At 35.2% G+C, this 10,676-nt stretch overlaps 1 protein-coding gene and 1 long non-coding RNA gene across 3 annotated transcripts in view; one reads left to right on the forward strand and one right to left on the reverse strand.

The window, feature by feature from the left end:
* The window catches only part of LOC125657963 (uncharacterized), a 39,373-nt gene extending 33,405 nt beyond the window's left edge, over positions 1-5,968 (reverse strand). Inside the window, exon 1 of one of the 2 annotated variants that reach the window (XM_056148737.1) lies at positions 4,848-5,968. The gene's annotated coding sequence lies outside the window, so the exon portion shown is untranslated. The remainder of the gene's footprint in view (positions 1-4,847) is intronic. The other variant, XM_048888942.2, reaches the window with a different exon arrangement.
* LOC125657965 (uncharacterized) lies at positions 323-1,617 on the forward strand. Its single transcript, XR_007363538.2, has 2 exons — positions 323-1,255; positions 1,398-1,617. It is a non-coding gene; the product is annotated as an uncharacterized LOC125657965 (long non-coding RNA).
* Positions 5,969-10,676: the final 4,708 nt, after the last annotated feature.

A 10,676-nucleotide genomic window follows, 5' to 3' on the forward strand; every position in this document is an offset into this window, starting at 1 on the left:
TCTATTTTGTATTGCTTGTAGGAGTTATGAGATTGATCACTGTTCGTTATCTTCACCTTGCATTGAGGAAAAGATATGCATGGTGATGAAAAGAAAAAGAAGCATATATACAGAATAAAGAATGCATGCATGTAAATGATTGTATACAGGCGGTTGAAGTGAACAAGAAACTGCATGTGGGATATAATCAAATAAAAATTGACATAATAAACTTCAAAGTAAGTAGTGTTCAGAACAGTTTAAATGATGGCATCTTAAGGAATATTTCCAAAAAAATGGCAGATAACATGCACTTCGTCAGATTTGTCACGTACACGGATTTTATCGTTAGTTGATCAGGTGGGAATGTTTAGTAAGGTCCTCGTTAAAGAAGACAGTCCTCGTTTCGCGATTGTTTTTCAACTTGCGGTAACTTTTCACCAAGCGGAAATTTTACGTCGACACTTTGAAGCCTGGTTATGAACTGGCGTAGACCTGCATTACGCTTGTTCGGATCATCGACTTTGTGTGAGTTTATGATTTCGTCTGAGTGCGACTCTTCTTTCCTGTTATGTCCAGGATAAGTGAGGCAGTATCCTCGTCCTGCTTTTCAGCTACTACCGTGGCGCAAACTCCGACCACACTGTTCCATCTCGTCAATTTGTTGGAACAGTTTATAGTTTTCCGTTTCTAAATGTTGATGAAACTTCTCCTTCAAGGGTTGAAACACCAAAGTTTACTTCGATCGACACAAGTGTCGTCGTGCAGCGACTGCTTTACAGATGTCGCTATTCTAAAGACGTCCTCATCCGATATAACTACCTGGCGAGAAGTAAATATGTATTTAGTGTTGCTTGCTGGCCAAAGGTTGGGTTTTCATACGGTATACTCGCGAAACGGCATAGATTCATCAGCAGGAATGATATGGAGTTGTACGACAACGTTATCATCATTTTTATCCATTGTTGGACAGTGTTGTTATCACCCATGATGTTAGTACATGTTGAAGTTAGATTAAAATCTTTCTTCAAGTTTACAAATATTTTAAGTACCTCTACTGGAGAATCGAAGGACCTGTATCTGTCAGCATCGTTTCATCTCCTGAGCCCCACGATAAAAATGAATAAATGTATGGACAAGACAAAGAAATTGTGTTTTCATGGATACCCGGTTCATCGAAGGACCCCGGAGGGCCCCCGCGGAGTCTAAAGGTTTCCGGAACCCCTGCCATCTGGAGTCTAAATGTTTCCGGATCCCTGATATCCGGTGTTCGAAGGTAAATATTAATTTCAGATTATAACAGAATACCTTTAAGAAATCAATGTTAATCTCACTCTCTATTTTGTTATGTGTACCGCCATATGTAACATAATCATGTGTCATTAAGCCTTATTCAATATTCTTTATCATTTAAACAGGACACTGAGTTGAAACAGCCCTATAAGACATGGAGCGGTGGGAGAAAGGCCAGGAAATAAGTATTATATTACCAATATAGATACAAAATATAGACTTTAAACTGTTCATTAACTTCTTTAATATTTGTCTCATGTATTTTTTTTTAACCAAATTTCAAATCTTATTAATTGTATACATTTGTACGGTCTTTTTAAAAGTAGATAAATGATAACAAAACTGTTCTTGTTTTTTTTATTATGTTCATTAGATAGAGAAAACTCTCTGATAGATACAGGTATATCCACCTAGGCGTTAAGACATCTCCTTTAACCAGAGACGTTTGGATTATCTGAAACGACCCGTTTCATTGATATTGTGATGAGAAGTAAAATTATTCTCTCAACATCACTGCACACATTCCTTTTACAGGACGGAAAGCTTTTGACGTACTTGTTTTTTTTTTTATTATGTTCATTGGATAGAGAAAACTCTCTGACAGATACAGGGTACAGGTGTACGACCCGCTTCATTGATATTCTGATGAGAAGTAAAATTGTTCTCTCGGCGTCACTGCACATTTATTGTGTTCATTGGAAAGTAAAATTGTTCTCTCGGCGTCACTGCACATTTATTATGTTTATTGGAAAGAGAAAACTCTCTGACAGATACAGGGTACATATGTACGATCCGCTTCATTGATATTCTGATGAGAAGTAAAATTGTTCTCTCGGCGTCACTACACATTTATTATGTTCATTGGAAAGAGAAATATGTACGACCCGCTTCATTGATATTCTGATGAGAGTAAAATTATTCTCTCAACGTCATTGCACACACTCGTTTTACGGGACGGAAAGTTTTGACACTCCGTGAATAAGGATTTGTGCTTTTACCGTAACATTTCACTCTCGCGTGTATTCCCTTTGTTCTATTGTTAAAGTACGGATGTATTCCCTTTGTTCTATTGTGAAAGTATGTCTATTGTTTAAAAGTAGGCCATGGTCATAACGTTCGTTCCCCCACACGTGTTCTATTGTTAAAGTAGATCTATTTCCCTTCCTTTGATCTATTGTTAAAAGTAGATCACAGTCATGACCGTGACCGCTTCTATTGTTCTCGAGAACAATAGAAAAACAATAGATCTATTGTGTTTACATGTCATACAGACGCCTATACTACTTCTGTTTACATAAGTCGTTCTGAATATTCATTTTCTACCAGCCTCTGTTTACATAAGTCGTTCTGAATATTCATTTTCTACAGCTTCTGTTTAAATAAGTCGTTCTGAATATTCATTTTCTACCAGCCTCTGTTTACATAAGTCGTTCTGCATATTCATTTTCTACCAGCCTCTGTTTACATAAGTCGTTCTGCATATTCATTTTCTACCAGCTTCTGTTTACATAAGTCGTTCTGAATATTCATTTTCTACCAGCCTCTGTTTACATAAGCTTTTGAGATGAACACTTGCAAGTTCCTAAGATATGTAGGTATCTTAGTATCTTACAAGTTGTCATCTCAAAAGCTTACGGAGAGTAGAAACTAACTATTCAGAACGACTTATAAAGGTGATCGGGGGGGGGGGGGGATCACATATTTTGGATAAATTATTTGTTCTATATAAAAAAAAAAATGGGGGGGGGGGTGTTGTATGTATGATAAACAGATGCTCGCCCATGACGGGTTCGCCAACATATTCAAGTGATATAGTCAGTATCTAAAACAAAAATAACTACATGTATTATTCTATATTCAATAGCTACAAAAAAAACAACAACAAAAAAAACCCAACAAAAAACAAACATCGGTCAAAATGACATTTTAGGGCAACAACTCCAACATTAAAAGGAAAATTTGACAAATGTGAAGATTCCCATTATGAACATATTTTGTATCTAAAATTTATTATCTTATTCTTTTTGTTTCCAAGATAACACCCCCCACCCCCCCACACCCCCGAAAATTATTAAAAACTAGAAACATGTAATACATGTATATGTCAACAGTTCAGAGTTGCAAGATTCACCTCGATTAATGTCATTGTAGTCACAATTTGTTAATTCGTGGCCACCGATTAATCTTTTTCTCTCTCTCTCTCGCGTTATTTGACCCAAATAAGTTTTCATAAGCATAATATCAGTCTCCAAAAATATCACTAGTAAATGAAAAATTAATGCATTGTCACGCTGGGTTTTCCCTACAGACAGTGAGTTTGGAGACGCATAGTGATAACCAGCTGGACGTGGAATAGAATAAGTAGGTAGCTGACATGTTCTTCCGTGGTATGCATATTGTTAAAACTCTACAACGAATGAAATTGGGGAAAAGTAAAATAGTAGAAGTAAAAAAAAGAATGACAAACGGCGAAAATTTTTACATGATGGAAGGGGTTCAGATTCTTATAAACTTACGTGGATAGTGAATTTACATATTTATCTTGCCAAACTTTCTTTACAAATTCCATTTGCGGTCTCTTAGAAGGGAATCAAAAGGGTATTCACTGAAAAGAATCCAAGGAATTTGGAAAATCAAATTCTAAACTGAACACTCCTTCGAAACAACACTGGACATACAAACGCTGTCCCTTGGTTTATAGGTGGCAACATGCTGTTTTGGTGGAATTGGACAAGAATAAAAGACTCATTCTCTTTGCCTTTACGTTCTTAGTCATGAATTAGCCACCTTTGTAAGTATATTACTGGTTTGTTTTTCAGTGTAATCATACAAGGCCTAGATTAAAATATACACTGTATACACTTTTTTTCCTCATCAATCATTTTAACCTATGGGTAGATAGGTAGGTCGGCAAGTAGGAAAACTATGATATTGAAACGGGATATTGAAACCATTATTTCGTTTTTCATTCCGTCACGGTTTTAATATTTAGTATGTCCAACGAGATCTCGTTTTATGCGTTAACTTAAGCACACATGAATATCGGATACAATCGTAACAACTTTGCCATTTCTGTCGCAAATAGGTAAAAAAAAAAATGGCAACGGGTTAAAAATACGATTGATCAGGTAAGTAGTATAATTTTTTAAAGGGGGTAGACGGGAGAAAAAGTTTACTTAACATTCGTCGTCTGAAAATTCTTGAGAAGCCTGGGGGTGGGGATTTATCCATCTTTCAGTACACTTAGAGCATGAGTTCAATTCCTTTGTTCAACCTTTCATTATCACTACTAAAAATAGTGATCATCCAGTAAATCAATCTCTGTAGAAATAACGAACTTCGCATGTAATAAAACTGGATAAACACGTTGTCAAAAAAGGCGGAAGCCCTTTCCTGTTGTTGTCGTTTTTGTTGTTGTTGTTGTTTTTTTAATTTGTTATTTTTTGTTTGTTTGTTTTTGGTCATTTGTCATTTTTAACCTTGTATGGTTGACAAGAGGATACAAAATACGTTATATTATGTTATTTATACATGTTAAAAATTCACATACAAAATATTTTACACAATGTACTTACCTCAAAAACAATTTTATCCGTCCTATGATTAGACCAACACTATCCACCGACTATACGTCTACGACTGTCTAACTGACGATGTACATCCGTGACTGGGGTTAAAGCTGACATGAATTAATAAATACGTACACCTTTCTCATCTTATCCGCCATATTTCTTTCAGGTAGCCTAATTTACTCTACCCGTATATACCCCAAATGTGATTGTCACACCTGAGTGATTTTTCTAGGTGGACTCGACCAGTGCACATCTCCGATAGTAATATATAGGGAATGAGAAACAAATAAAATAACATTTTAAAACATTATGCTTTGCTCAAAATTACAAAATATTGATTGTATACTAATGCAACATTCTGGAAGTTTAGATAAGTTAGACAAAAATGCAAAAAAAAAAAAAAAAAAAAAAGCTTTTCTTGCATACTTGTAAGTGCATGCAAGTATTTGCATTTTCTAATAAAATAAATGCGGATAAATCATTTGTCAATTACATACTGATAGAATGGAATAGGCAATGAGCATAAAATATATTATTTATATCAATTCTTGCAAAATAAAGGTGCATGCCATATGCATAATATGCAATGCACAAGGTATAATCGCCAAAAAAAAGTATCAAATACGGGCGTCTATTCAACAGGTATCGGAGATGTGCACTTACCGAAAATATTAGATTCTCTTTATTCTGATAAATCCACGAAACAAAATGATAAACTCCATTTGTATCTCGTTAGAACTTTACAACACGTTCTCATTCCATCATACAGACTGCGACACACTTCACCCGTGCCAAACAGTGTGTCTTCAATCAGGGGAGATGTCAGAGTCGAAAATTTTTCCTGTATTGAATGCTTGTCTGGTCGAGGTTTTGCAGTTTATAGAAATGGGGAATCTAATATCTGGTTGGATATATTGCGTGCACAATTCAAAATTTCTCGATGATCATATACAAACTTGGATATACAAATAAGGGAATAATGATCGAAAATATACATCTGTGTGCAAATGCGTGTATTACATTTGCAATCCATAATAAACAGTTCATTACACAAAGACACATATGAAAGGAAATTTATAAACGAAAATATAATTTTGTTGTCTCTTTTGGAACCATATAATTATTTACGGTCTCTGTGTGTCCATATTCATTGAGAGAGAGAGAGAGAGAGAGAGAGAGAGAGAGAGAGAGAGAGAGAGAGAGAGACCTACTTTGATTTATAATATATCATTTCACAGAAGGAAAGAAAATTGATCACTTATATAAATGTAAGCTTTCAAGCATTAAAAATGTCCACCTATTTAAAAATTTGTGATTGACAATATATTGGAAACTTACAGGAGTTGATGCTTATAATTGAATTCATTACAAATTTAAAAAAAAAAATTAGTTTGAACTGTGCATGTAGAAAATACTGACTTTGTATGTTAGAATAACGGGAAAAAAGTAAATTGTCAAAAAAAGTGGGGAAAGCAGACCAGCCTTCCTGCCCACCCCAACCCCCTGTTTTCGTGCCTGAAACAACATATCAATTCGTGTTGAAAGAAAGGTGCATATCTACATTTCATTAAATTCCAAAGGAGCTCGAATTTATGTGTTCCCCTATTACTTATTTTGTATGCAAGATTCGTTCCCAAATTTAGAATCATGCTTTCAGTCAGAGCAGAAATGAATTCATGTTGAAGTATATCTAGTTTGAATGCAAATGTTGGGTTCCTTCTTTTAATTTCATCAGACTCATTAGAAACCCCTCTCCCAAACTATGCAGCTTTGTTTTTATTGATATCTAAATCGGTATAAATGAATCCGGATATAAATTATATAACGTTTTTTCGTGATCATATAGATATTGATACTGATAATGAAAAAAGAAAATGTTTATACTCTTGCCTTCTGCATATCCTACTAATGCATTACAGTATATTGACATTGTATCATATCAAATAAAAGCTCAACACGAATTTTACTGATTTATGCATACTAACATCTTATCGAATACATTTGAATTTGAAATTTCTATTTACAGCGGTATGGCCATTGCGCCAGATCTACGAAATGAAAATATTTATGAATAAATTACACTCAAGCCTCAAAGTAATCATTATGGCATGTTACAGAAACGTTAAAACACACATATGCTATAGTCCTGCAATGCACGCATGCGATTTTTCTGAATACATGTATTTATGTATTCATGAATGAAGTTCCTACGCTTGAAAATATCTTGGTCTTTATGCATTTTGTTTTGTGATTTTGGTTTACCATTCCTTACACTGTGTAAATGAAGGAAAACTTGGTAAAGGGTGCAATTCTACATGCACCATACAATTAGTATACATACATGTGTTGCAAAACAAAATGTACATGTAATAACGAGACATGTATCGTCATTTTTCATTGGGGGGGGGGGGGGGGGGTACAACAGGGGAAAAAATGGAAAATTGGATTCTTCAAAATTTCTTGCCATTCAAAATAATAATTAAAAAAGATGAACGCAAACAGCAATAAAATAAAACAATTCACCCAAACAAACCAAGATGTTTTGTCCGATGTTCAAAGTCCTAATGTGGGGTGAAGGGTTAAAGAGTCTTTTACTTTGACTACCTCAATAATTTCCCCCTACACTTCATTTTCTTCAGTCGTTGGGGGTCGGATGGGGTGGTTAGAGTCCTCTACTATGAGTGCCTCATATCTTCATTTTCTTAATTGGTGGTGGTGTGTGTCTTCTACTATTATATCAGAACTTTCAAGCTGGGGTAAGTGGGGGAGGGGTTGTCACTCAATGTATCTTTTATTTGCATTACAAACGAACAAAAAATGGATATTGTTATTAAAGGTGGGTGACAGACACTCTTGTCCTCTCCCCTTGATGTTTGATGACGCATAATATGGTAAACTCGATTATTACGTTTTGCACAAGTACAATTTGCGTCGAGTTCGACGCAGAATGTAATAACGCAAAATGGCATAGATATACAAGATCTATTGAGCGCCAAATTAGCATAAAATGAAGTAATTGAAAATAACATTATTTAAAAATGTTTAATTTTTAATTAATGCGTGCTTTAATTAAATGAATCAAATAAATCTGTATTATCAATTAATGAGAGCAATATTGAGTTACTAGTGCTGTTCTCTTTTTATTGAATTAACGATATCATTTGTCTTAATAAGAGCACGATTATTACAAGATCATCGGTTCTCTCTCTCTCTCTCTCTCGTCGTTATCTCTCTCGTTGTTATCTCTCTCTCTCTCTCTCATCCCATACACTCGTACAGTGTTGTATATGCAAATTTATGTACCTAAATGATTTCCTGATTTATAAATCTGCAATACTCTTACCAGTAAATCATATGGTATAAGGATTCATGCACAATACAGGGTAAATATTATACTCTGATACTTCCCCTGATTGAAGATAGCTGATCGGCACGGGCTAAGTGTGTCGCAATATGTACAATGGACAATGTTGTTTACTGTTGGAATGCAAATGGAGTTTATCGTTTTGTTTCATGGATTATGCAAATAAAGGGAGTTTTACTACTACTTAGAGTATTTTCGACAAGTGTACACGTACATCTGCGGTCCTTTACAGATATTACGAGTAGGCCCAGGTAAATAGTCGTCCGCATTCGATGCGTTTTCATGGCGAGCATACATGCCATTTTTATAAGTACAGTAGTCTTTTACTTGAAGTAATTGTGAATGGTACAGATTGTATACTCTTTGCTTATTCCATTTTATCAATAGATAAAAGATGAAATATTTCTCCGCATTTTTGTATAGTTTTGACATATTTACTGCAAATGTACGCACGTTCACGTAAAGTAAAGGCATTCTATATATATTTATCCAAATATATATATTTAGAATGATTTACTACTGTATGATATGTTTATTATAATTTTGAGCACTGCGTGGTGTTCCAAAACGTGATTTCATGTCTTGATGTCCTCTAAATTAGTATCGGAGATGTACGTGTTACCTGTCGAAGCTACCCGCACAGGTAAATCGAAGACACTGATGTGAAGTGAAGCGTAGCAAAGCTCGTCCCCTAATATACCATGCGAACCCCGATACATATAACAATAGAAATTCCAACTAATATGGCGGATTAGCAGAGAAATATGGCGGACATATAGAATTATGCTATATTTATTACTTCATGTCAGCTTTAATATCACAAGTCTAGAGATAAGAGCTATTCTATGTAGGAGGTGCATTTGATGTTACTTTGAATACTGAAGTGGGAAATAGTGCACTTGACCTATAGTCAGTGTCAGAGGAAGACGATTAAAAAGTATGAAATACAATCAAAAGTAATGTTTTACCAAAACAATGCATATTTGCAGTAATATCCTAGATATAGTATGTATCAGCAAAAAATCACGTGATGTGATATATATTTCGTGTATCTATTTACTCCCCAGTCTGATTAAAAACCAGGCCTCCCATCTCGCTCCCCCTTTTTAGCTCACCTAAACCGATTTGTCCGTTGTCTGTCGGCGTCGTAAACTTTTCACATTGTCATTTTCTTCTCCAGAACCACTAGGCCAATTTCAACCAAACTTGGCACAAAGCATCCTTGGGTGAAGGGGATTCAAGTTTTTTTTTCAAATGAAGGGCCATGCACCCTTTAAAAGGAAGATAATCGAAAAAATAGGGTGGATTCATTTGAAAATCATCTCAAGAACCACTAAACCAGAAAAGTGGACATGTGTTTGTTTATTCAGTGACTCACGAACTTATCTGTCTTCTGAAAGAAAATTGTAAAACAGACGTACTAGTTTTTGGTCAGTTATAACACCTGAAATTGGGTGTAAAAATCATCTTCACTAGCCAAGGGTTTTGGGTCCACTGCGCTCTTGGTGGACGGAATACCCTTCGCTAGCAAAGATGGGATTTTTAAAAAGAAAAGAAAAAAGAAGCCTAGATTGTCCGCTTGCATAACCATGTATTATGGTGGTAAACAAGAAAACTATCCAGTAAATCCAATGAAGTTGTAGTACATCTTAGCATGATCAAAGAGCAAATGAATACATAAACTTTGAAATCTTTTTATCATTGGAAAATAAGATTATTTATTTTGATATCAAATTAACTACTCTGTAATCCTGTTATTCCTGGTAATATATGCTCGATCTCTTCTACAGGCATAAAATGAACTGTTTGTGGTCACAACTGTATTTATTTGTCCATCTAGACTGATTTGTTCAAACATGCATTATACATGTATGTACTATGGGTGGCGGATCTACGAATTTTAGGAGGGATGAATTTCAGACAGGGGGTATACATTTACCTGTTGAGATTTTACAAGGGATAGTATGTATCTGATTTTCGTACAGGGTCAATTTCTGAAATATCCTCATTCAAACTTCTTTTTTTTTTACACAAAGACGGTCATTTATCCGACAGACAGATATCTCCCATGCCGTGGTAGGCCACGGTGGACTCTAAAACGTGTATAAGAGATTAGCACTGTGACGGTTAAATACACTTTCATTTTCAGGACACTGAAGATATATACCCTCTCTCTCTCTCTCTCTCTCTCTCTCTCTCTCTCTCTCTCTTATATAGTCAGTACTGCTTTCATTATCTTAATATTTTTCATGAACTAGTTGCATTTGACACCGAGGTTTTACATCCTTACATATTGATTACAGGCACCTAGAATCGGAGGGGAGGGGTGTATTCTGTCCATTCGTTCGCAGATAGTATAACCATGATACTGTACATGTATAAAACTTCACAAAGATCTCGGTGGAATTCTGTAGACTTTATTCCTTTCTAAGTGGTACTAGTCCTAAACCATGTACATGTATGCGTGT

The sequence above is a fragment of the Ostrea edulis genome, chromosome 9 (genome assembly GCF_947568905.1).
Source record: "Ostrea edulis chromosome 9, xbOstEdul1.1, whole genome shotgun sequence".
Classification (NCBI taxonomy): domain Eukaryota; kingdom Metazoa; phylum Mollusca; class Bivalvia; order Ostreida; family Ostreidae; genus Ostrea; species Ostrea edulis.